Here is a 21,294-nt window from a genome sequence, read left to right on the forward strand (position 1 = left end):
TCTATGTCAACAAATATTTTCTAATCTTCTTTCATTCTACTTCTTAATGTTCTTATTGTAATTTCAAGCGCTTAAAATCCCAAGTATCATGATCTTCAGAGCTATCTGACTCGTAAGCAGGATTCAAGTCTTTGACAACTGATTCACACATGTATGTGTACCATTTAGTAGCTAAGCTAGACTGTGGATGTACACCGTCGTAAAACAAACTGTATGAAAATTTCTTTATTTTGTGCTTATTCTGGCCATTTTTGCCTCGTTTTTTAGTTTTGCAAATTAAAAGGTCTCTATCCCAACGTGCTGAATGTTTTGAAAAGCGTTCATTTAGTGAGCTTATTAGTGAATTTATTTCATTGATGTCATTTTCCAAGTCAATTTGTTGTTGTGAAATTTGATCATAAGTATACATTGATTTGGTCAGTGTTCTTTTTGACATATTAAACTGTGATGAGGAAATCAATGAAACAGGTGGAATATGGATTAATTTGCATGAAACTGTACTGCTGTTGTAGGTTTTATAAACAGAATTTATGACTTCAAGAATGTGTGATGTTTTAGCAAGATCAGAAATGTAGACGATTTCTGTACCATTGGCATGGTGATTTTTTTCAGTTAAATTGCATATGCCTGCAGCAACAATGACAAATACATGGTGAACTGATGTTGATGATGAGAATATTTTTCTTAATTTGTTGTCAAAAGCTTGTGTTAATGTTTCTATTTTTGCTCCCGGAATTATGATTGTATGTACAGTGTAAAGAGTAAGTGTTGTGTTTGACATAAAAAACTGTTTTAACTTTGCCCCTCTAGAATCTGTGGCAAAAATAATGTGATTCATGACGTTTTCTGAATCTACAATAGCAAATAAAATATGTTTTAAATACATACAATATTGTCATACAGAAAAAATTCCTCTGTGTTAACACAAACAGGACAAGTGCATCCAAATTAGAAAAATGTTTCATTTTGAGTAATTATGAAATAAATTGTGTTTCACTTCACCAGCATGTTAAATTTATTTGCAGGAAATCAATAATGCCAACAAAGAATTGAATGGAAACCAAACAGCAGTTGTGGTGTATGAAAGAATGATGGAGAGTTCGTCCCCAATGTGTTTGTTATAATTTGAAGAAACATTATTTTACCTTTCTGGTTAATGTCATCAAATTAACCTGAAATTATATTAGCAGCAATTGTCAGTGTTTATATCGGGTAAGAAATTAGAGAAATGTTATAACTTTATTGAATTATAGAATTTATATTGTGGCTTAGTTTTTACATGAACACTTGCAAGCATTAAATAAACTTCTCAGTAAATTGGTTAGTAGCTGACATGCCACCCACCAAACTTATTTGAAAGTATTCAATACATTCATTCTTCTGTACCTTGTATTTCTTGGAAGTGGTTGTTGAAAGACGTTGATAGTAGTGTTTGGAAAACATCATCATTAATCAAATTCAATTGAGCAAATTTACTTCCTGTTTGGTTGGCAAGTTTTGACAAGTGCTTAATTTCATTTGACCTTGCCTTAGTTCGAGGTGTATCGACAATATGACATAACCTGTCTTCATTAACCAATACATTTGGATGCCAAAAAAAGTCTGCAATTTAATTTGGACCCCCAGCTGTTTTTGCCCTTGAAAGTGCTACAAAGAGAGCTCCGGGATTCTTTGACTCAAAAGACTTTGTACCTGGATCAATAACTATGTAGCGATTTGTTTCACCATGTCCGATTGTCATGCCTTGACATCGGTGAATTGTTGTACCCCAGGCAAGCCTTAAAGGTAATTGTTTTCGTTTGCAACCATGACAATAACATTCCACTTTTCTTTCTGCAGGTACAAGAGGGACAATGCATGGGTTGTCTTTCATAAAAGGTGGTCCTGTGTACCTTGGGAAATGCACCATAACAACATCTGGTTGACAAAGAGGTGGTTTGTTACCATTACAGTATATAATGTCAACTATGGTCCCAATGGAGCCATTGAACAAACCATAGGGAACATTAAGATTGCAGGTAAGCATGACTTTTGCACCTCTGCATAAAAAGAGCACTTTCATTAAACCATGGACTTTGTCTTCAGTGGCACTCAAAGCATGTGGGCCATGATCAATACAGAGTATCTTAGCAACAGGAAATTCAGAATTGATTGTCTTAAGCTGATTCATATTATGTTTGTATTCAGACGCATGAGTAGGGAAAACAAAAAGAGCATTTTGTTCAATGTTTTTCATCACATTGTTAGTATAACGACGTTTGATGTCATTCCATTGAAACTGTTGAAGCCATGTGGCATTTTCTTTAGTAAGTTTGTAGTCTCTAAGTGACATTAAAATGTCTTTAAAGTGTTTCTGTTCCTCATTTTGACGAATAATGGTATCTAAATGAACAACTTCTGAAAACTGTTGCCATACCAAAGCACCATGCATGGCTGCTGGTATTTTGCCATTGAAATAATAAACAGGTGAATCAAGAACAGGTGGTAATTGTACATCATCTCCAAAAAATACAACAACAGGAAGCCCACCCCAGTCAGCTGTCACATTGTTTATACCATGCTTGCAATGAAACTTCATCCATTCCAATGTTGTACATCCAATAAGGGACCTCTCATCAACAAGTAATGCTTTAACGTTCTTTAGATTACTTTGTAATGTTTCCCCACGTGATCCATCAGGAGTTGGCATATCCTTACAGGAAACGTTTCCTGTAGGTATTTTTAAAAAGCTGTGTATTGTTTGTCCACCAATAAGATTTGCACTGTTACCTGTGGGACAAAGGACTTGAACAGAATCATGAGAATGGAACAAGTGTCTTATTGCCTGTACAAGACATTTAATGAGGAACGACTTGCCAGAGCCAGCAGTTCCACTGACCACTAGTCGAAGAGGTGTAAATGGTAACTCGTTTTTACAGTTTTGAAGTGTTGTCATAATAATACTAAATGCAAATTTCTGTTTTGAGTTCATATTAGATAAATCTACATTTTCATATTCAATGTGGTTGTTAGGCTGGTCTTCATTTTTTAAAGACTCCAAAAAGTGTATGCCTAAACCATCTGGATAGTTGTATGAACATTGTCCCCAATCATGGTTTGGACTACCATCATCAAAAGTATAATCATCATCATTTGACATAAATTCATTATTTGGTCTTAAAGTCTCCACCCATTCTGGCTGTTCTACTATGATTTCTTCTGGCTCGCATTGTTGTTCATGAACAAAGTCATCAGATTGATTTCGTTTGGCTCTTTCAATAGCAGCTTTGATAAAGTTTGGACATGCTTCAGACTCTACAAAGGTGTTCATGACTTCAGTCCAAGTGTTTGTTCCTCTTATATCATCTAATTTCCTCCAGTCTGGCCAATGCAAAAGCAGTATGGTCCTTGAGTATTCTTCACTGAATGGCCATACTGCTTTTGTACTGTTACCAGCTATCACAGGAACTTTGCCTTTGTTGCATATAAATTGATACCATGAGCATTTTTCTTTCTCAGGCCGTGACAAATATTTATCCAGAGGTGTACTTTTTGTGCAAGTGTTGCCAGTTTTTTTCAAGTACCCTTGACCCAGACATGCTTACTGACTGAAACTGGTGACTGCTGTGAAACAAAGGTAAACCTGTCAGTTCATATGCTGCTTCCATACTTGAAATGTCTCTTTTTATTGTGTTCATTAGCAACTTGGTGCAGAGGGATTTGCCATCAGTGCTAGAAGTTTCATCAGTGGCATTTACCATTGCATTAAAAAGATCAACCACTTCTCCAGTTGGCTGATTTCCTTTGCATGCATAACCAGAAACATACTTCTCAGTTGCAATTATATCACTTATTGATGGATTATCTGGTGAACTTTTTGAAAGGATTAAGGATATATCACCATTTGCCCGCCATGCTTGAGTATGGTACTGGGAATGCTGAACCAGAAATGGGTGGTCTCTCTTCATTTCAAGTCTAAGAGAGCCATTTTTATCCTTTACAATTGCGGGACTATCACGAATAGCTTTACCTTGCATGTTTTCTGACCCAAACTCCATTCTACAGACTTTGTGTTTCATCCCACAGACTTTGTGTTTCATCCCCTTTTTTGAAACGAGGCAGTACGATGAACAACGGTGCAAGTTAATTTTATTTGTAAGAAGTAAATGGTCTTCTAGTATAGAATTTTCACTCTGACTTATGTCCATGAACAATTTAAAAAGGGGATTTTTAGATTCAGGTGGTGCGGGTGCATTTCCCTCGGGAGGAGGCCACAGATCCTTGTTTGGATTACCAGAGGCATCAGAACCGGCAGGATGCATTGCGGTCATGGCAAAATTTTGCTGTGCCCACTCAGAGAGCTTACTGGCACAGACATCTTCATCCAGACCGTTTTTCAAAGCCTCATGAAGAAGATTGTGTGGTTCTCTGTCAGATCTCCAACATAGTCCATGAAAGTGAATCATGCCTCTGGATTTGGCAAACTCATACCTGTACCAGAAAGTATCAATCTTAAATGCAGTTTTCATTACAGTTTCAAAGTATTCTTGTGTCCGAAGATTAAAGTAATGTGAGACAATGTGACTGTTATTTTGAAGAATAGAAAATAGAATGTTTTGTCGTTAAGATCAACAATTTCACCAGTTGTTTGTAGATTGTATTGAGTTAAAAGTCTCCTTAGTGGTGCAAAGTAAAATTCAGCACAGCTAGCAGTGCTGAAAAATGAAGGGAGGCCTTTTCCAGCATTAATTTGGTACTGAATAAGTGCTCTTAACTCTTGTGCTCTTCTGGACCAGTATTGTGAAGTTCCTCGAAGAGAAGCACCAAAGTACAAGATTTTTTGTGCAATAGAACTATCACCATTTTGAATTCTTTGCTTAAGGTCAGTGATGGACATGTGCTCATCACCGATCTGTTGTTTCATGATGTATGTGCTCTGTTCTAAAGCTCTTTTACGTGAAATAATGTTATGAACTATGAACTTAAAGTGCTTGTGTTGTGCAAAACGACCCTCTGTGTACCATATCAAATGTTCTGCCCATTCACTCATTGAAAAGCAAGTTCTTGGCCGATTTATGTGAAAGTCACCAACACAATTGGGAAACAAACATGGAAATGCAAGAGTAAAAAAATATTGAGTTGTAAACTATGAAACTGGACTATTGTCTCTTGTTGGCCATGGAATAGTTACTGGATTTTTTCTCGAACATTTTTCTTTACTTTTAGGATCTGTTTAGTGTTATTTCTTGTAAAATGGATTCAATGTTATTTCTAATATTAACTGATTCGTCTGGTAGTTGAACAGCTGAAACAGTATCGCCATTTATTTCATCAGGTGATACTTGTTCTTTAGCTGGCCCTTGGTCTTTATCAGTTGTGCTTTCAAAATTACTGCTGATTGTTTCAAGATTTATTTTCCCATTTTCAGGAAGAAGATTAAGTCTATCTTGACTAATAGTTATATCTGAGTAGGCCACATTGTTGGATTTAAGCCAATTCAGTGCTGATTGAACTGCAAAACGCCTTACTTTAAAGTCTTTGTGTATTGCATTATTTCCAGTTTTCCGGACACAAATTATTTGAATATCTGTTGGAAGTTTTGGTAAAATTTGACATGGTTCATTTATATTTTGTGGAAATGTAACACAATGGCCATTTGCCGCAATTCCACCATGCTTAAGCATATGAATATACATGAGTGGTGATATTCTGCTTATTAGTTGCTGTTCAACTAAAGATAAATGGGAAAGTTCTGCAGGGACATTTCCAGGGTCCATATTGTTTTGTTTAGAGAACATTTTAATGTCTGATTTGTCAATGTGACAACGATGACAAACTGTATTATTGTACATTTTCATTTCAATTCTACGTTCGTTACATATGTTACAGTACTAAAATATGTAAGACCTTTGTTTTAACTCGAATGATCGTATGCTATCCATTGCAATGTTATGCTGGACACTTTGAGACATTGGTGGTGGAGGTGGTATTTGATTAAAATTTAATGTTAGGTTTTTGACTGCTACAGACAAGGCATAGGCATTTTTTTAAATCCGTCTTTTTATTTCTAGTTTATCTTCATTTTGGTGAGGATGAACAAATGTTATACCCAATTTTCTACAACTCTGAAATGTGTCCAATTCCTTAGGAGTAAGAGCAGCTGTGCTAATGTGTTCATGAGTTTGTTTAAAAAGTTGTGTAGCTTTTGTGTTTTTCTTAAGGCTGTTTACGTAAGTGATTTTCAGCTTTGCTTTTTTAACAGCTTTTGATGGTATAGCACTTTTCTTGGACTTTTTTATATTCTTGCTTTGTTGTGTTTTTTGTGTGTGCAATATTGGAACTGTTGACAGAGGATTTGTTAGTGTATTTATGTTTGTGGGATTATTTTGTGATAAATGTGTATGTTTCATTAATGCTCTGTTGTTGCCTGTGTTTGAAGTGTTCTTCCTCTCTGAAAGTAGTGTAAAGTGACTGTTCCATAGATGAAGAGTCACATTAAGATCAGAGTTATGTGGTTATAAGTGAGAATGTTTTGTGTAAACAATTGAGGTTAGTCCTGTTTCAGAATTGCATATGCTGCCTTTTAACCATGTGTCTATGTTTATTAGTTAGATATCACATGCTGCTTTAATTTCACATATTGTTGCCCAACCGCATCTTGCAATCATTTGTAAGTGATATTCTTCCACTGAATCATTTACTAATTCATGTCCGCAAATGGCAGACTGCTGCCATGAATTCCAGTTTGCAGTGACATGTGTACAAATCATGTTTCTATAATAAGTGCTCATTGATATAGTACCATGTAATGCTAAACTGAGGCAGCTAAAGAAACAATTGCCATCACCTGGCACATTAAAGTTGTTAAAAACGTTTCCTTCTATTACCACTGAATTTGCATGCATTTTTAAGGAATCTAAATTGTACAGTTGAATAGTGGAATGTGTTGTCTGTATTTTTTTGCTTGAATTATAACGTGTGACACTTGTACCCGTGTTGTTTGGCCTTCTTTTTTTTGGAGAGTATTATTGGAAGATATTTGTTCATTTGCATGTATTGATTTATTTATTTCCATATGCTTGGTTGTGCATCTTTGCGTCAAATGCTTGTTTTCGTCAGTTACGTGTGTTACAAGAGGTTGCTTACTTGTATTAGTTACACAGCAGTTAACAATCCCAGTTTTACTAGCATTTGACTGGTGAAGTGAAACGCAGTTGTTCATTTCAGTAGTTTTTACTTTGGAATGACATGTAATGCCTCGAATTACTTCAGCGTACGTACGTTTTTGTGATTTTGTGTATTCAAACAGGTTGCTTTTGAACTCAATCTATTTTCAATGTGTGGTTGCATGCAGTAATTATGTTCAGCATTTGTGACATTTAAATGATCTGTATTACCACAAAAAGTGGTGAAGTAAACAGGTTTTTGAACAGAGTGACTAAAATAAGAATGTTCATGTGAAACACAAATATTATTTTCTATAGTTTGGACCTTTTGGTTATTTAAAATACTTTTTGTAACTTCGGCGTAAGTACGCTTTCTAGAATTTGCTTTTGTTGCTTTCGTTGAACTTGAGTTTTTTTCAATATGCGTAGGGATGCAGTAAGTATGTTCAGTGCGACTTGTAGAAGACATTTTTATAATGGGAAATGTATTACTTTAGTGAGCCAAAATAACGCTTTAATGAAAATAAATGAAATATCAAATTAAATGCTACTTTTCCTATGGTATCAGAAAATTGAAATTTCTCAATGGTATAATAATTGGAATAAGTCTTTAATAAGTAGTGAAAAAATGCCAGTAAAAATAATATATACAACTGAATTACATGAATATGAAATTAAATGTTGAAATTTCTATACCATAAATACGTGAATATGTGAAGTTTCTTGACTACCAGTACTTTGAATAACACAAATGTGGATTCGAATAAAGAAATAATGTGAAATTTGTTAATTATGTGGATAATTATACCAATTTATATTTAAGTTGGTTGTTGTTATTTAGTTCTCAATTATAATTCATAAATTAACCCCTTTTTAAATAAAATATACCAAGACTAGGAGCTCTCAACAGGACAGTTCTTCCCTCAATATCTGCTGCAGACGAATACCAAAAATGCACCGCTCGCGACCGGAATTAGGGAATACACACCGGATGCTGGATTTCGTTATTGTTATTTTCGTAGTGGTGACCTCCCTTTAAATTTAATACCTCTAAACAACGCTGGGGTTAATGATTTTAACAAAAAAGGCCTTTTAAATATATATTTTTTATTAATTTATGAGGATAATAATAAAAATAAGGTGCAGAATTAAACGAATAAAATAAATTCGAGACTAATCTTATTCGATTAAATGCGTCGGGATTTAGGCAATACATTTTAGACGGGCTATATTTTTGAACATTATGTTTGGAAAAAGTGAACGCGAAATTTAGTATAGCAGTCTGTGGAATATGACTTGTTGCCTGTTACGGCTTACGGCCGGGAAACAGGCAAACCGGAAGAAAAAAAATTGCATTTTGGCGGTCAAAAACATATTAAACAATAACATAGAGTACGATTCGCTACTTAATAATTACAGCCATGCCGTATTATTTCATGAGGAATGCATCTACGTGTCATATAGCGTTTGTCGAAATGCCTATGTGCTCCAGCGCTCTATGATTTTTCATCGCGAAAATAGGTGACGGCAGATATTATTTGACTTGTATCCCTATAAGGTAATGTCTCTTTGTATTTCAGAAAAGTGATACAAATAAACGGTCAACGCCCGCTTCGCGGGCTTTTGCCCGTATAAATTTGGCTTTTGATAAGGATATATTTAATTAACACTGAACAAGCCCACTTGTGTCGTTTAACAATATAAACAAAGATCTATCAGGAAACATATTTCATATTTATAGATCTTTGATATGAATAATACGCGAATCAGACAGTGGTACATACAGTCCGGTCAGTATATTGCTAACTGTCCAGTATTGCGAGTCAAACTTCTTGAAACATACATTTGTTGTCTGGTACTTCCACGCCAGTTTTCCTGGTCAGATGTCTGTAAGGTTAGCCAGTCTGCCACTCAACCTATGTGTCAATTATTTTCGATTTTCGACATTTGTCTTAAAGGGATCTTTTCGCGGTTTGGTAAATAGACAATATTGAAAAAAGTTGTTTCAGATTCGCAAATTTTCGTTTGAATTATGATATTTGTGAGGAAACAGTAATATGATTATAGGTGCTACCTAATTTACGGGCAAAAGCTTTTTAAGTTTTTTTTTGATAACCATGTATTTTTAATAAATATATGGACATGATTGTGTTCAAAATATGATAATTGTTGCAATAATTGAGTAATGCATCCAAAAAAATCAATCTTAAAACGAGTTACATGTTCCAAGCTTAAAGATCTAGCATCTTATTTTTTTTTCTAGCCACAGGAATTTATAGCTGGTTGGATGTCTGTGGTATAGTGGATGGGGTGTCTGCTAACTGGCTTAGTCACTGGGAGGTCTCTGTATTGATCCTTTAAGTGGGAGCATTCTTTAGATAACCCTAAAGACATACTATGGCGTACCATTTGGGTTGAAAGTCAAGAAGACCTACACGTTAAAAAGAGAAATGTACGTCGAAGTACAATAATTGTACGTCGACATGAATATAAAATACACTTCGAAGTATATATTTGTACGTCAAAGTACAATTTGTACTTCGACATACATGTTTGTACTTCTACGTACACATTTTCTGAACAGCCAATCAAAACACTAGTCTCTTGAGCCGCTTTTCCTTCAGATTTATTCATAATAAATGTTTAAAATCTCTTTTTTAGTTGAGGACAAAATGAATAAAAATATCAGAATGGCAAAAAAAAAAACAACACATAGAAGTTTCAAGTATTTAATGCATTGAAATAGATTATATACAAATTTGAAGAAGATTCAATTGTTACCTTTTTAAAATTAAAATTATTCAGCATATTGTGTGTATGAAATGATCATGCGGGGCGGAGTATCACGACCGTCCAGCGTATTACTGTGTAGGAAATTCCCAACGGTAACCAGTTACCAAGCATTAATGGGATAAATAATGTATTATAAACTCCCCGTTGGTCGTATTTTGTGATAACCATAACTAGCATAAGTCAGAGGTTAATTCCGCCACGCCAGGTCAATAAATACGCACAATATCTATGAGTGAGCGGTCGATAGTCGCATAATTTGGTATAAACTATAATGATAATAATGTTTAATAAATACGCACAATAGCTATGAGTAAGCGGTTGATAGTCGCATAATTCGGTATAAATAATAATAATGTTCAATGTCAAAAATCTGTAAAAGCAACAGACGTTAGGTGTCTTCTGATTGGCTAACACTCAAGGGTCGGTGAAAATTGTACGTCGAAGTACATTTCTCGTTCTACTTAGTAGGTCTTGTACTCTTTCGACGTCATGGTACGTCATATAGACACTAAGTACTGGTCCTACCCAGGAAACAGTTTGTTTCATCAAATGTCTCAATTCAACTTGACAGCTTGCTAAAGCAGTTGCATTTAGCATACAGTACACTGATTTAACATAATCAAAATCATGTGATGTGTCAAATCAATTTTGATTGACAAATTTGACAGGATTTTTTTTTAATCCAATAAGTTTTAGACTGTCAAATAACACACACTACGTATTGAAAGCCATACCTGGAGCTTTCGTCTGTATATCACTGACTTCATCAGAAGAATGATTTCTACTGTTGGGAAATGTTAACACCACTAATTGTCTTCTTATTTATTATCAATGTATAATTATGTGTAACAGCATAACAACATACTTGATTCGCAATTAAAATATTTAATAAATACAGGTATCTTGCAGGTTTCTAATTTCCTTTCGCAAACTATTGTTGAATAGTTTAAATTTTGTCGCCACTAAAAAACTAGCCATTTTGTAGCAATTCTAAAATCACAGTCTAAACTGCATACACTTAGCTCTATAGTTACAATTTGAATGCAAATATTAGAATGCATCATGTTATATCATCCATATTTTTTTATTTAAACATTCAAATAACACATAACACAGTACATATATAAAAAGGTATGTGGTATTGTGTGGAGATACAAAACACCTCACATCATTTATTTGCACATAAAATAATAGTTACAAAATAAGTAAAACTAAAACACTGTCATCAACCTACATTTCAAGAATATTCACTTATATGAAATTACAAAGTGGTGTTAGTGTATTACCTTTTACTAAATTAACATTGCTGGTTTTGTACTAGCCATAAAACATTTATCATAGATTAACAAGTAACAACCAATTTATTAATTACACAATAGAACAGAAATCATATTAATTGCATAATGCATTTACTAAACAAGTTATTTGCTACTGTTTAGAATTACGCTATCTTACTAAATATGATCACAGGTACTTAGTGCTTTTACATACTTGTGGTAAGTTTTGTATTACTAGTTTGACAATTATCGGCAGACACTCGTTGATATACAGACAAAATTTGCATGGGAACTCTCATATTTTTTCAGCATAATTGCCTTCAAATTGTTAATTTAACAACCCTTTGACATTGTTTGCACATCTGATCTTATTATACAATAGCTGATTTATGTTTATAGATAGACATATATAGACTTTTCAAAGTTCTATAAAAGTTCACACATGTTCCATCCAAGTAAACAAACAGAACCAATAAAGATCACCACAGATAATAACTGTGTGTATAGCTTGGAAATGTGATAGTTCAGGAATCCCTCCTTTGATGATTTCTGTAAACCAAAACTGTCAGTTTTGCTGGATAGAATGGCTTGTATGATGCCCAGCTCTTGCCTTCGCAGAACAGCTTCTAAAAACGGAAAACCAACAAATATCTTAAAATTTGATCAATAATGCAGACAATTTATAAATGCCTTGTTTTTTGTTGATTTCGAATCTGGGAAATTTTTTACGTAAGATTGTGGTACGAAAATCCAACGGTATCGGATTTTGTGGTTTTAGGCCTAAACTAATTATAGTGATATGTAACCTTTGGGAATATCGGTAAAGTGCGAGCAGACGAGGTGTAAATACGTTTAAAATTAAAGCTTAAAGACTAAAAAGTTAGATCGGAATATCTTTAAATTTTGTGAATAAATGTGTTTCTGGTGGATAACAACGACAACTTGCCAAAATATTGCTCATGATCACACGTAAAACTTCTTTCTGAGACATTGTGTACACACCGGTCTTACTGACAATAACGAAGTGACGTCACCATCTATGTATAGAATGCTTTCTGAGAGCGAATGGAAAATGCCATTCGGTACCCCTCGCAGATTATCATAATCGGACTCGGGAGAAATACGGGTTGAAAGTAGTCCGCCCACGTGATACCATTCTAAGAATGTTACAACAACAAAAACAATAACAACGACGGCGTCCATAATTCCTGTAGAGTTTGAACTTGCTCTGGCTTCAGAGCATAGAAAATCCCCATTTTCATCTTTGCAAAATGTAAACAACTCGCAAAACGGGCCATGTTTGTTTTTACTATGTAATTTTGATTCGCGTAGGCCCGCGTAGGTAGACCGCAATACCGCTTCCGAAATGTGTATTCATACTATCTCCTTCGAGGTACTTATCCGATGTTTGACGGAAAGGGCCGAGAATGTGCGATTGTGGAAAATGCGTCACATATTCTGACAAATAAACAGTAGGGTGTCGTTATTGAAATACCGCGAGAATACTGGAAGAATAGAGATGCCAACTATAATGTTTAAAACAAATAATTTTTTAACAAGCGTTTGTGATTTGTCAGGATAATATTAACAATAAGATATCGAAAAGATCAAAGCAAATAAATTCGACAGAAATCTGAGATTCGGCAATATATTAAAGACGGGTTATGTTCACCTAAATTGTGTTTGGTAAAGACTGTCACTATATGTAGTGAACCAGTCTTCGGCTTTTACCCACTGAAGAAGAGCATTCAGGGGAGATAATTTAGTAATCACTGAATTCTGGAACGGTTGCGAAGAAAAACAAATAATGCGAGAATATTTAGTGCGATTCGCTTCACAATTATGATGTCATTGATATAACTTTTCCTGAGGTATGTATTTACATGTGATTTAGCATATGTCAAAGTGTTTTTGATTTGTTCAAGTTCATAAATAGCATCGCGAAAATATATGTCGCGTGGCAAATTTTTTTGAGACGTATCCATATGTGGTATTCCTATGTAATTTTGTGTCTAAATTCCCATATGCATGAACGGTCAACGCCCGCTTCGCGGGCTTTTGCCCGTATTATATCAAGTATTTACATGGAGCCTGCAAATGAACAAGACATCACCTATTGAAATATGTTTCTGCATACGCAGGTAGATCTATCTTAGTGATTATATTTGTGTACACTATGTATTAATAATATGATTATAGGTGCTACCTTATTTACGGGCAAAAGCTTAATTATTTTAAAGCTATTTAAAAATTACAGTGTGATTGTAATAACATTAAAAATTATACTCACAACTCATCTTGCAGGCTGCGCATGAAAACTGGTTGTGAGCCCTGGTCTATGGTGAGGCTGAAATTGGAAACACACAAATTAGAACATTAAGGATAAAACAAAAGTTTGGTTCAATAAAAATAAATAGAAAGACGTTTTCAAGTATTATAAAAGAACAATAGTCAATCACTTGTTATTAAATTTTTTGAAAAACATTTTTTAATAAGTTTTGTACCTACCTTTGATTGGTTCTGTTTTAGTCATCTGGTACTTTTTTACTGTTGAGAGCATCCTGTTTCCATGTTGGTCTTGGTGAGTATTTGTGTTTTATTTGTTTTGGTTAGTGACTGACATGTCACCCACCAGCATTAATTTCGCATGGGCATAATTTGATACTTGATTAATACTTTTAATGTATTTTGGTTATCATTAAAAAAAAAGATAATGCATAGGAAAAGTATATATGTGTGTACAGTTAGAGTTTGTTGTTGGAGTATTATTTGATTGTTATGTTTTAATTGGATCCGGTTAGTGACTCACATGTCACCCACCAGAAATGTAAACTTAAATGTTAATGTGACATTTGATATTTCTCCTATGTAGACAGACAGACGGTATTGTTATGCAAATCAAACAATTATTGAAATATTATTAAATAATATTTTGTGTATCATACGAAACACACATCAATAGCAACACTAACCCAAGTTATCAAATAATGAAAAAGCAACAACGCAAGAATATGCTGATAAAATTAAAAAGTATGTAAGTTTATACTGTTTGTGATATTAACAAGGGTATTGTATGATCCAGAAAAAGAACGGGATTTAAGTTATGTCAAACGTGCATCATTTTACTGCATATCATTTGGGTAAGTAAATGTTGTTTATGTGTAATAAACGAAATGCATTTTTAAGCCAAAAAATGTAGATCAATCCAATTATTATAGATATCATGATCTGGGATATAAATTGAAAGAAAAGACAATTACTGATCAAGTGAAGTAGTTGCAAACTGCATGTTATATATTCATTTCTAGACATAATAAGGCAAAAAATAATCATGCCAATAAAAATTAGATTAAATGTGTAAGTTAAGCATTAACAAAGTAATGTCCTTTTAAGAATGAGAAAAAAAAATACTGTCAATAAAACAGACTGGTTTAATTGTTATTATTGGAACACAAAGTTTTGTATTTAATGCTTATTTGTTGTTTATTTTACCCTACCGGTTTCACCGGTGGGGACTTATGGTTTGCGCTCTGTCCGTCAGTCCGTCCGTCTGTCACACTTTTCTGGATCCTGCGATAACTTTGAAAGTTCTTTATATTTTTTTCATGAAACTTGAAACATGGACAGATGGCAATATGGAGATTATGCACGTCATTTCATTTTGTTCCTACGTCAAAATTCTGGTTGCTATGGCAAAAAATATATTAAAAAAAATAAGCTACTTAATGGTACACATACATGTATGGGGACATCATTGCTTGGCAATAGCTTGTTTGAAATTAAAACATTTCCCATTCAAATATTAATAAAAAAAAGTCAATGAACCATAGATTATTCTGCCATAATTATTTGCGGAGCTAACACATTTTAAGCATGCGCTAGTTACAAATAGTTGATTATCCATTTTTACAAATACATAAATATAGAAAATAAATTTAGTCTCTTGTGGCTGCTCCACTGGTTAAAATATTAATTTCTATGATCACTTGTGAAATAAAATTGATAATCTTTCTATGTCAACAAATATTTTCTAATCTTCTTTCATTCTACTTCTTAATGTTCTTATTGTAATTTCAAGCGCTTAAAATCCCAAGTATCATGATCTTCAGAGCTATCTGACTCGTAAGCAGGATTCAAGTCTTTGACAACTGATTCACACATGTATGTGTACCATTTAGTAGCTAAGCTAGACTGTGGATGTACACCATCGTAAAACAAACTGTATGAAAATTTCTTTATTTTGTGCTTATTCTGGCCATTTTTGCCTCGTTTTTTAGTTTTGCAAATTAAAAGGTCTCTATCCCAACGTGCTGAATGTTTTGAAAAGCGTTCATTTAGTGAGCTTATTAGTGAATTTATTTCATTGATGTCATTTTCCAAGTCAATTTGTTGTTGTGAAATTTGATCATAAGTATACATTGATTTGGTCAGTGTTGTTTTTGATATCATCTAATTTCCTCCAGTCTGGCCAATGCAAAAAGCAGTATGGTATTGAGTATTCTTCACTGAATGGCCATACTGCTTTTGTACTGTTAACAGCTATCACAGGAACTTTGCCTTTGTTGCATATAAATTGATACCATGAGCATTTTTCTTTCTCAGGCCGTGACAAATATTTATCCAGAGGTGTACTTTTTGTGCAAGTGTTGCCATTTTTTCAAGTACCCTTGACCCAGACATGCTTACTGACTGAAACTGGTGACTGCTGTGAAACAAAGGTAAACCTGTCAGTTCATATGCTGCTTCCATACTTGAAATGTCTGTTTTTATTGTGTTCATTAGCAACTTGGTGCAGAGGGATTTGCCATCAGTGCTAGAAGTTTCATCAGTGGCATTTACCATTGCATTAAAAAGATCAACCACTTCTCCAGTTGGCTGATTTCCTTTGCATGCATAACCAGAAACATACTTCTCAGTTGCAATTATATCACTTATTGATGGATTATCTGGTGAACTTTTTGAAAGGATTAAGGATATATCACCATTTGCCCGCCATGCTTGAGTATGGTACTGGGAATGCTGAACCAGAAATGGGTGGTCTCTCTTCATTTCAAGTCTAAGAGAGCCATTTTTATCCTTTACAATTGCGGGACTATCACGAATAGCTTTACCTTGCATGTTTTCTGACCCAAACTCCATTCTACAGACTTTGTGTTTCATCCCCTTTTTTGAAACGAGGCAGTACGATGAACAACGGTGCAAGTTAATTTTATTTGTAAGAAGTAAATGGTCTTCTAGTATAGAATTTTCACTCTGACTTATGTCCATGAACAATTTAAAAAGGGGATTTTTAGATTCAGGTGGTGCGGGTGCATTTCCCTCGGGAGGAGGCCACAGATCCTTGTTTGGATTACCAGAGGCATCAGAACCGGCAGGATGCATTGCGGTCATGGCAAAATTTTGCTGTGCCCACTCAGAGAGCTTACTGGCACAGACATCTTCATCCAGACCGTTTTTCAAAGCCTCATGAAGAAGATTGTGTGGTTCTCTGTCAGATCTCCAACATAGTCCATGAAAGTGAATCATGCCTCTGGATTTGGCAAACTCATACCTGTACCAGAAAGTATCAATCTTAAATGCAGTTTTCATTACAGTTTCAAAGTATTCTTGTGTCCGAAGATTAAAGTAATGTGAGACAATGTGACTGTTATTTTGAAGAATAGAAAATAGAATGTTTTGTCGTTAAGATCAACAATTTCACCAGTTGTTTGTAGATTGTATTGAGTTAAAAGTCTCCTTAGTGGTGCAAAGTAAAATTCAGCACAGCTAGCAGTGCTGAAAAATGAAGGGAGGCCTTTTCCAGCATTAATTTGGTACTGAATAAGTGCTCTTAACTCTTGTGCTCTTCTGGACCAGTATTGTGAAGTTCCTCGAAGAGAAGCACCAAAGTACAAGATTTTTTGTGCAATAGAACTATCACCATTTTGAATTCTTTGCTTAAGGTCAGTGATGGACATGTGCTCATCACCGATCTGTTGTTTCATGATGTATGTGCTCTGTTCTAAAGCTCTTTTACGTGAAATAATGTTATGAACTATGAACTTAAAGTGCTTGTGTTGTGCAAAACGACCCTCTGTGTACCATATCAAATGTTCTGCCCATTCACTCATTGAAAAGCAAGTTCTTGGCCGATTTATGTGAAAGTCACCAACACAATTGGGAAACAAACATGGAAATGCAAGAGTAAAAAAATATTGAGTTGTAAACTCTGAAACTGGACTATTGTCTCTTGTTGGCCATGGAATAGTTACTGGATTTTTTCTCGAACATTTTTCTTTACTTTTAGGATCTGTTTAGTGTTATTTCTTGTAAAATGGATTCAATGTTATTTCTAATATTAACTGATTCGTCTGGTAGTTGAACAGCTGAAACAGTATCGCCATTTATTTCATCAGGTGATACTTGTTCTTTAGCTGGCCCTTGGGGTTTATCAGTTGTGCTTTCAAAATTACTGCTGATTGTTTCAAGATTTATTTTCCCATTTTCAGGAAGAAGATTAAGTCTATCTTGACTAATAGTTATATCTGAGTAGGCCACATTGTTGGATTTAAGCCAATTCAGTGCTGATTGAACTGCAAAACGCCTTACTTTAAAGTCTTTGTGTATTGCATTATTTCCAGTTTTCCGGACACAAATTATTTGAATATCTGTTGGAAGTTTTGGTAAAATTTGACATGGTTCATTTATATTTTGTGGAAATGTAACACAATGGCCATTTGCCGCAATTCCACCATGCTTAAGCATATGAATATACATGAGTGGTGATATTCTGCTTATTAGTTGCTGTTCAACTAAAGATAAATGGGAAAGTTCTGCAGGGACATTTCCAGGGTCCATATTGTTTTGTTTAGAGAACATTTTAATGTCTGATTTGTCAATGTGACAACGATGACAAACTGTATTATTGTACATTTTCATTTCAATTCTACGTTCGTTACATATGTTACAGTACTTAAATATGTAAGACCTTTGTTTTAACTCGAATGATCGTATGCTATCCATTGCAATGTTATGCTGGACACTTTGAGACATTGGTGGTGGAGGTGGTATTTGATTAAAATTTAATGTTAGGTTTTTGACTGCTACAGACAAGGCATAGGCATTTTTTTAAATCCGTCTTTTTATTTCTAGTTTATCTTCATTTTGGTGAGGATGAACAAATGTTATACCCAATTTTCTACAACTCTGAAATGTGTCCAATTCCTTAGGAGTAAGAGCAGCTGTGCTAATGTGTACATGAGTTTGTTTAAAAAGTTGTGTAGCTTTTGTGTTTTTCTTAAGGCTGTTTACGTAAGTGATTTTCAGCTTTGCTTTTTTAACAGCTTTTGATGGTATAGCACTTTTCTTGGACTTTTTTATATTCTTGCTTTGTTGTGTTTTTTGTGTGTGCAATATTGGAACTGTTGACAGAGGATTTGTTAGTGTATTTATGTTTGTGGGATTATTTTGTGATAAATGTGTATGTTTCATTAATGCTCTGTTGTTGCCTGTGTTTGAAGTGTTCTTCCTCTCTGAAAGTAGTGTAAAGTGACTGTTCCATAGATGAAGAGTCACATTAAGATCAGAGTTATGTGGTTATAAGTGAGAATGTTTTGTGTAAACAATTGAGGTTAGTCCTGTTTCAGAATTGCATATGCTGCCTTTTAACCATGTGTCTATGTTTATTAGTCAGATATCACATGCTGCTTTAATTTCACATATTGTTGCCCAACCGCATCTTGCAATCATTTGTAAGTGATATTCTTCCACTGAATCATTTACTAATTCATGTCCGCAAATGGCAGACTGCTGCCATGAATTCCAGTTTGCAGTGACATGTGTACAAATCATGTTTCTATAATAAGTGCTCATTGATATAGTACCATGTAATGCTAAACTGAGGCAGCTAAAGAAACAATTGCCATCACCTGGCACATTAAAGTTGTTAAAAACGTTTCCTTCTATTACCACTGAATTTGCATGCATTTTTAAGGAATCTAAATTGTACAGTTGAATAGTGGAATGTGTTGTCTGTATTTTTTTGCTTGAATTATAACGTGTGACACTTGTACCTGTGTTGTTTGGCCTTCTTTTTTTTGGAGAGTATAATAGGAAGATATTTGTTCATTTGCATGTATTGATTTATTTATTTCCATATGCTTGGTTGTGCATCTTTGCGTCAAATGCTTGTTTTCGTCAGTTACGTGTGTTACAAGAGGTTGCTTACTTGTATTAGTTACACAGCAGTTAACAATCCCAGTTTTACTAGCATTTGACTGGTGAAGTGAAACGCAGTTGTTCATTTCGGTAGTTTTTACTTTGGAATGACATGTAATGCCTCGAATTACTTCAGCGTACGTACGTTTTTGTGATTTTGTGTATTCAAACAGGTTGCTTTTGAACTCAATCTATTTTCAATGTGTGGTTGCATGCAGTAATTATGTTCAGCATTTGTGACATTTAAATGATCTGTATTACCACAAAAAGTGGTGAAGTAAACAGGTTTTTGAACAGAGTGACTAAAATAAGAATGGTAATGTGAAACACAAATATTATTTTCTGTAGTTTGGACCTTTTGGTGATTTAAATTACTTTTTGTAACTTCGGCGTAAGTACGCTTTCTAGAATTTGCTTTTGTTGCTTTCGTTGAACTTGAGTTTTTTTCAATATGCGTAGGGATGCAGTAAGTATGTTCAGTGCGACTTGTAGAAGACATTTTTATAATGGGAAATGTTTTACTTTAGTGAGCCAAAATAACGCTTTAATGAAAATAAATGAAATATCAAATTAAATGCTACTTTTCCTATGGTATCAGAAAATTGAAATTTCTCAATGGTATAATAATTGGAATAAGTCTTTAATAAGTAGTGAAAAAATGCCAGTAAAAATAATATATACAACTGAATTACATGAATATGAAATTAAATGTTGAAATTTCTATACCATAAATACGTGAATATGTGAAGTTTCTTGACTACCAGTACTTTGAATAACACAAATGTGGATTCGAATAAAGAAATAATGTGAAATTTGTTAATTATGTGGATAATTATACCAATTTATATTTAAGTTGGTTGTTGTTATTTAGTTCTCAATTATAATTCATAAATAAACCCCTTTTTAAATAAAATATACCAAGACCAGGAGCTCTCAACAGGACAGTTCTTCCCTCAATATCTGCTGCAGACGAATACCAAAAATGCACCGCTCGCCACCGGAATTAGGGAATACACACCGGATGCTGGATTTCGTTATTGTTATTTTCGTAGTGGTGACCTCCCTTTAAATTTAATACCTCTAAACAACGCTGGGGTTAATGATTTTAACAAAAAAGGCCTTTTAAATATATATTTTTTATTAATTTATGAGGATAATAATAAAAATAAGGTGCAGAATTAAACGAATAAAATAAATTCGAGACTAATCTTATTCGATTAAATGCGTCGGGATTTAGGCAATACATTTTAGACGGGTTATATTTCTGAACATTATGTTTGGAAAAAGTGAACGCGAAATTTAGTATAGCAGTCTGTGGAATATGACTTGTTGCCTGTTACGGCTTACGGCCGGGAAACAGGCAAACCGGAAGAAAAAAAAATGCATTTTGGCGGTCAAAAACATATTAAACAATAACATAGAGTACGATTCGCTACTTAATAATTACAGCCATGCCGTATTATTTCATGAGGAATGCATCTACGTGTCATATAGCGTTTGTCGAAATGCCTATGTGCTCCAGCGCTCTATGATTTTTCATCGCGAAAATAGGTGACGGCAGAAATTATTTGACTTGTATCCCTATAAGGTAATGTCTCTTTGTATTTCAGAAAAGTGATACAAATAAACGGTCAACGCCCGCTTCGCGGGCTTTTGCCCGTATAAATTTGGCTTTTGATAAGGATATATTTAATTAACACTGAACAAGCCCACTTGTGTCGTTTAACAATATAAACAAAGATCTATCAGGAAACATATTTCATATTTATAGATCTTTGATATGAATAATACGCGAATCAGACAGTGGTACATACAGTCCGGTCAGTATATTGCTAACTGTCCAGTATTGCGAGTCAAACTTCTTGAAACATACATTTGTTGTC

At 34.3% G+C, this 21,294-nt stretch overlaps 1 long non-coding RNA gene across 2 annotated transcripts; it reads left to right on the plus strand.

The window, feature by feature from the left end:
* Positions 1–1,047: 1,047 nt before the first annotated feature.
* Positions 1,048–17,495, plus strand: LOC127844853 (uncharacterized). 2 transcript variants are annotated; one of them, XR_008032911.1, is made up of 4 exons: positions 1,048–2,018; positions 2,756–2,901; positions 3,499–3,616; positions 16,510–17,495. It is a non-coding gene; the product is annotated as an uncharacterized LOC127844853 (long non-coding RNA). The 2 variants fall into 2 exon arrangements; XR_008032910.1 differs by lacking the exon at positions 16,510–17,495 and adding an exon at positions 4,214–7,888.
* The last annotated feature ends 3,799 nt before the right edge of the window (positions 17,496–21,294 follow it).

This window comes from Dreissena polymorpha, chromosome 9 (assembly GCF_020536995.1).
Source record: "Dreissena polymorpha isolate Duluth1 chromosome 9, UMN_Dpol_1.0, whole genome shotgun sequence".
In the NCBI taxonomy this organism is placed as follows: Eukaryota; Metazoa; Mollusca; class Bivalvia; order Myida; family Dreissenidae; genus Dreissena; species Dreissena polymorpha.